Raw genomic sequence first — 6,833 nt, forward strand, 5'->3', positions numbered from 1 at the left:
GCGAACAGGAAAGGCAGTGGCAGGCGGGGGAGCAGGGTGGTCGCCTAGCAACCGCGGCACGCCCCGGGAAACGCCTCTGCGCAAGACGCGGTGACGCACGGAGGCGGGGCCCGAGGCCCTCCCTCACCGCGCAGTCTCCAGCAGGTTGGAGGCGGGGAGCCGCCTACTCCGCGGGCGGGTTCCGCAGGTGGCGAGACGAAGGCCGGGGTGGTGGCGGCGGCTGGGGGCTGGAGGAAGGCCCCGGCAGTGGATTGTGTCCTCATTTCTACCTTATAAGTTCGCTCTCCCTTAGCACGTTGCAATGTGAAGTTCTAAACCTCTTTTGAATGTGAATTTTAAAAATGAATTAAAAAAATGTGTAATTTTTAGACTATCCTCCTGAGGCCTCCGCCCCACAGGCAATAAGTTGCGTAGGAGAGCAATAATGATAAGCCCAGTTAGTGACACCACCAGTGCTTTCGAACGTTATATATATATATTTTTTAATCTCAATGACCATATAGAATGACAGCCCTCTTTTACAGATTTCAACTCTCTTTCCAGAATATAAACTGAGGACTGAGTCCCTTGCAGTGGGGTGCCACGGATGGGAGGGCTCAAAGAGCCATTTTAGGAATGAGAAAAATGAGGCCAGAGGAGCCGTGCTTCCTCAGGATCTTCTAGTTGGTGAAACCTGAACTAGAAGCGTGCAAGGTCCCCAGTCTTCCTCCTGCTGCACCGGCCGCTGGAAGGCTTCCTGTCTTTTCCTGTGGAATGTGTTGGCGGAGGGGGGTGTTTTCTGAAAAGTTAAGACACCTTAGTAACATCAATGTTAAACGGCTTTTCATAGTTGGAACGAAAGTGAAAGGGAAAGATGTTAAAATAAAAGAAGGCAAGTGTTTTTCTTGAGTGTGGCATCCAATCGGATTGTCTCAATCCGCAAAGCACGAGGCCATCTGAGCCTCAGGGAGAGAACCGAATGCTGTGTCCTGCAAATGCCGGACACGGGCTCCACCTGCTGGAACTTGGGGATTCATTGACCCAAACTGTAGTCCATAAATTGAAATTTTTCCATCCAAGGTTCATTTCCGTGTGACTGAAAGTCATAGTCTATGTTTTCATGCTTCCAAGTAAACATGCCCTTACGATCCAAAGGCTCTTCACTTATTAAATTAAGAATGTGTTCGTTTGAGGAATTTTATTCTTTGTGATCGATGTTGCTTTAGCCAGATATGAATATAAATTAAAATGGTTTCTCCCATAATGCTTTTTAAAATTTTTCTTATTTTATAAATAAGTATTTGCCCCATGCACCACCACCGCCGCCGCCGCCACCACCACCCCGGAGCAATCCTGCTTTCATATAGGTTTGTAGTTGGGTTACTATGGAAGCTTTTGTTTAAAGAAAGTTTCATGGCAACAAAACGTTTGAACTAGATTATTGCTGAGGACCCTTTCAGCTCTAAGATTGCAAAATTCTATTAAATAATCACTGCTCTTAGTATTTATGTGAACACTTCAGACCACTTTACTGACCTAAACATTCGAATGGGACTTACCCCACAAGTTTTCTTATTACCTCATTCTGAATCACTGCTTTGAGGGGTTTGAATCTCCTGTCTGTGTTTCAGATGTATCTCTGTGAGCCACCTGAAGCATCCCTTCTCCCCTTCCTGTCCCAGAGGAGGGAAACAGCGGCTTCATCTTTAGCTATTGTTCCCATGGTCAAGGGAGAGAGGATTTCTTGAGGTTGCTGGAGCTTCATAAATCTCTAACCTTAGTGACCCAAGTACTTGCCAATATCTCTTCTAAGAGCCCTGTTTTAACGGTGTGGTTGGGTCAAAGTCCCCCACTGAGCTGCTGCTCTGTGATCTTCAGCTCTTGAGCAGGCAGCTCCTTCTTCATTCATGCCCTTTCTTCCCTCCCGAAGACCCACTCAAGAGTAGTTCAAAATCGCCATTATCTTTCTCCACACAGCTAAAGCTATATTCACCTACCATGGATTAGCAAAGTATCAAAAATAAGATACTTGCCTGCCCTTTGAAGACAATTCTAACACAACTGCAAAATAAGGAAACTGTGACAAACCAGCAATAAAATGGAATTGTATCAGGATCTTCAAAGGCCATCAGGATTATTCAAAATGTGATAACAGCAGTTTCAAAGGCAGAAGTCAAGAAAGTATCCCTCTGGCCATGTTTTTCTGGAATTTTGTGATGAAACAGTTGTTAGTGGGTTAGGGTAAGTTTAAATCATTTCATTGCTGTGAATTATTCTCTGCAGCATGATGTGCCATATTGCATAGTATGACAGATGAATCACAAAATTGGAATGCGTTAAAAAATCATTTGGAGAGAACTTGTGAAACTCACTCTTTCCCCCAAGCTATATCAACCTTGAATGCAACTGAGCTCCAAGGACATGTACTTGCTATTTTTTCAGGAACACAGAAATCTACCTCTTTGAGACTTTAAAGCCCTGTCTTATTTTTTTTTGTTTCTTTTTTTTTTTTAATTTTTCTTTTATTAATTTTTAGAGAGGAGAGAGAGAGAGAGAGAGAGAGAGAGAGAGAGAGAGAGAGAGAGAAGGGGGAGGGAGGAGCAGGAAGCATCAACTCCCATATGTGCCTTGACCAGGCAAGCCCAGGATTTTGAACTGGAGACCTCAGCGTTCCAGGTCGACGCTTTATCCACTGCGCCACCACAGGCTAGGCCGCCCTGTCTTATTTTTTTAGAGCCTCAGAAAACTGTCTTAGATGCTGCCACCATGTGGACAAGTCTGAACTATAGTAGATTGGTAGAGAAGACTCAGCCAACACCACTGTCAGACAAGTGGGAGAGGCCATCCGGCAGAGTCATGTTGCCAGGTGACAGCAATCACATGAAGATCCAAGCAAAGCCAGCAGAGCCAAGTCAACAGACCCTCAAGAATTATAAGCAAATAAAGTGATTATTCTAAGCCACCAAGTTTTGGAGTGTTGCAATAAATAAATGATACCAGTACTTTTGAAAAAGATCATTTCCTAATGTCTTTTTCCCTACCTCCAATCCCACTAATGATTAAGAATTTCTTGCTAAGGGGCTCCACTGATAATTTTGTTGTGGCTGTTGTTGACCCAGCAAGCTTGGAACCCACTAGTGCAGATGTTAGAGACCAAGCTCTACTGTACACGAACCCTATTCTATTTACTGCACCTGGGCCAAGAAAATAAATTCTCTCTTTAAAAAATTTTTATTGATTTATTGATTTTAGTGAGAAAGGAAGAGAGAGAGAGAGAAAGAGAGAGAGAGAGAGAGAGAGAGAGAGAGGGATACAGACTCGCTCCTATATGTGCCCTGATCAGGGATCAAACTGGCAACCTCTGCACTTCAGGACGATGCTCTAACCCAGTGGTCCCCAACCCTCTGGCCGCAGACCGGTACTGGTCCGTGAGTCATTTGGTACCAGTCCGCAGAGAAAGAATAAATAACTTACATTATTTCCGTTTTATTTATATTTAAGTCTGAACGATGTGTTATTTTTAAAAAATGACCAGATTCCCTCTGTTACATCTGTCTAAAACTCACTCTTGACGCTTGTCTCAGTCACGTGATACATTTATCCGTCCCACCCTAAAGGCTGGTCCGTGAAAATATTTTCTGACATTAAACTGGTCCGTGGCCCAAAAAAGATTGGAGACCACTGCTCTAACCAACCAAACCATTTGCCAGGACCAAGAAAATCAATTCTCTATCACCTAGTGTACAGATCGGGGATTTTTCTATTGCAAGTAACCAAAAAGGAGGAAAGGAAGAGAGAGAGAGAGAGAAAGGGAAAGGAAAGGGAAGGGAACGGAAGGGAAGGGAAGGGAAAGGAAGGGAAGGGAAGGGAAGGGAAAGAAAGGAAAAGAAAAGAAAAGTAAGGTAAGGTAAGGAAGGAAAAGAAAGAAAAAGTAGGAAAAAAACTGTAAATGCTTAGAGAAAATGCATTATATACCCTGGATGGTTGGTTCAGTGGACAGAGCATCAGCCCAGCATGCGGACATCCCAGGTTCAATCCCTGGTCAGGGCACACATGAGAAGTGTCCATCTGCTTCTCTTCCCCTCCCTCTCCCTCTTCTGTCTCTCTTCTTTTCTTGCAGCCAGTGGCTAGATTGGTTCAAGCCTCCACCCGAGGCACTGAGGATAGCTTGCTTGGTAGATTCCAGCATCGACCCCAGCCAAAAGTTGCCCGGTGGATCCCAGTTGGGGTGTATGCGGGAGTCTGTCTCTCTATCTCCCCTCCTCTCACTAAAAAGAAAAGAAAGGAAAAGAAAATGCATTATAAAAGTTTTAAAATAATCTTTTAGGCACTAGGGCTAAATTCACATATGGTGTGTGCCTCTTCTTTTCCATTTCTCAGCTCTGTACTCCTGCATACTGACTTCATTCTCAGGCTTCTATGCCAACAAGATGATTACCAGCAGGTCCAGGATCAACTCAGTGGGAACGCTCTCTCAGTAATCTCCAAAATGTCTCACTGTACACCACTGGTTTTGATTCAGTCTATCCTTTTTTTTTTTGTATTTTTCTGAAGTTGGAAACGGGGAGGCAGTCAGATAGACTCCCGCATGCGCCCAACCAGGATCCACCCGGCACGCCCACCAGGGGGCAATGCTCTGCCCATCTGGGGTGTCGCTCTGTTGCAACCAGAGCCATTCTAGCGCCTGAGGCAGAGGCCACAGAGCCATCCTCAGCGCCCGGGGCCAACTCTGCTCCAATGGAGCCTCGGCTGCGGGAGGGAAAGAGAGAGACAGAGAGGAAGGAGAGGGGGAGGGGTGGAGAAGCAGATGGGCGCTTCTCCTGTGTGCCCTGGCTGGGAATCGATCCCGGGACTCCTGCACGCCAGGCCAACGCTCTACAACTGAGCCAACCGGCCAGGGCCTTTTTTTTTTTTTTTTAATGTATTGATTTTAGACAGAGATGAAGGGAGGGAGAGAGAGAGAGACAGGAACATCAATCTGTTCCTGTATATGCCCTGACAAGGGATTGAACCCACAACCCCTGCGTTTTAGGTACCTAACCAAGCTACCTGGCCAAAGCAAGATTCAGTCCATCCTTGAACCAAATTTGTGGTCAGGAATGTGCAATGCTCTGATAGGTCACACCTGTGCCACCTGTAGCCAGCAGTGTTGTCATCTGAAGAACATTAGGAAGAAAGTTAGGGAGACAGTTATTCCCCAAAGAAAAATTTCTCTAGTGCTTTCCAGAAAAGGGGTAAATGGATATTGGGCAGCAAAACCAACTGATATTTACTATAGCTGGACATTGGAGATTAACTCCATTGATGTCACTTAAATGATGATCCACACCAGGCTCGCCTGGCTATTGGAAATCATTCACCTTTTCAAATGTCAAGTGCCTGGACCCCAGGCTTTGAAATGCATCTCACCATGTCACCTGAATGATGGAAGAAAGGCCTCCTCAAAAATGCCCCCCCATGCACTGTAAAGCAATTTGTAAACTACTTCCTATGTGTGGTAATTTAAACTCAGCAACTAAGGGCCCTACCAATATGTCTCTTTCATAATCCTCTAACTCCATGTACCTCTTTTTAGTATAAGAGACAGATAACCAGATGATTCAGCCAAACATTTTCCCAGAAAGTTAATTCACTAGGGGAGCTAAAATTAACTAGAAGTATAGAAAGATAGAGAATAATGTTTTTATCTGGATTATTCTTATGAAGAAAACCCTCTGTACCTGGAAGAAATACTTGGATCAGTACCTTGTAGAAACAGTTCGGGACAAGTATAAAATCCCAAGAGATATTCAGAAAAACTGATGATGTCTAAACTGCTCTACAAGGAGGATGGGCCCATTTCTCTGTGGGGATTTAAGGGCCAGAAAGCTAGAGGTCTTCTTCCCTCCCCTTTTCCCTGCCTAGTTCAGCCCCTCCTCTGAACAAAGAAGCAAATATCTGGGGTTGAGGGAAATCTGGGTATTTCAACACTTGTCCTGATTATGTGTGCATGAGCCTGTCTCACTTTTTGAGACTGGGACCTTGTTTTATTAAATGGTGAGTGGATTAAAAAGTACAGATTGGTAGTTACAAAATAGTCAAGGGATGCAAAGGACAGCATAGGGAATATAGACAATGATAGTGTAATAACTGTAAGATGTCAGGTGGGTACTAGACTTATCAGGGAGATCACTTCATTAGTTATATAAATGTCTAATATTATGCTGTACATCTGAAGCTAATATAATACTAAGTGTCAAACTGTAATTGAAAAATAAAAAATTTAAACAAAATTTCAATTTTTGCATTGTAAGCAAAAGAACTAGTAGAGGATGATTTCCTGGGAGAAGAGATGGACTGCATATACCTGTGGACTCCATCACAGTGACATGGACAAATTGGCTATTTCAGGATACACTGGGACTGAGAAATGCCTGAGTTCCTATATTAGTTATCTGTTCCTGCATAAAAAAATCACCCCAAGTTTAACAGCTTAAAATAATAATTACTATCGCATGGTTTTTATGAATCCAGTATTCAGACAGTGCAAAGTGAAATGGCTAGTTTCTGCTCCCTGATAGCTGGGGCCTCAGCTGGCAGACTTGAAAATTTGTGGGCTTGAGCAACCTGCTCAGGGCTGGAGGCAGGACCCCCAAGTGTAGCCAGGGGCATACAAGGGGCAGGGCTTGGTGTTGCTGTCCTCCTCTGGGTTTCTCTAACTTTGATCTTGTGGCTGCAGTGTTTCAGAATAAAGTCCTGATGGGTCAGAGGTGCAGCGGGAGCTGGGGGCTGACCCCTCTGTATGGTTGTGGGCAGACACTGTGCAGGGCCTAATCTTTGGACAGTCAGTGTGGAATTCTTTTTTGTGCAACTAT

This window comes from Saccopteryx leptura, chromosome 2 (genome assembly GCF_036850995.1).
Source record: "Saccopteryx leptura isolate mSacLep1 chromosome 2, mSacLep1_pri_phased_curated, whole genome shotgun sequence".
NCBI lineage: Eukaryota > Metazoa > Chordata > Mammalia > Chiroptera > Emballonuridae > Saccopteryx > Saccopteryx leptura.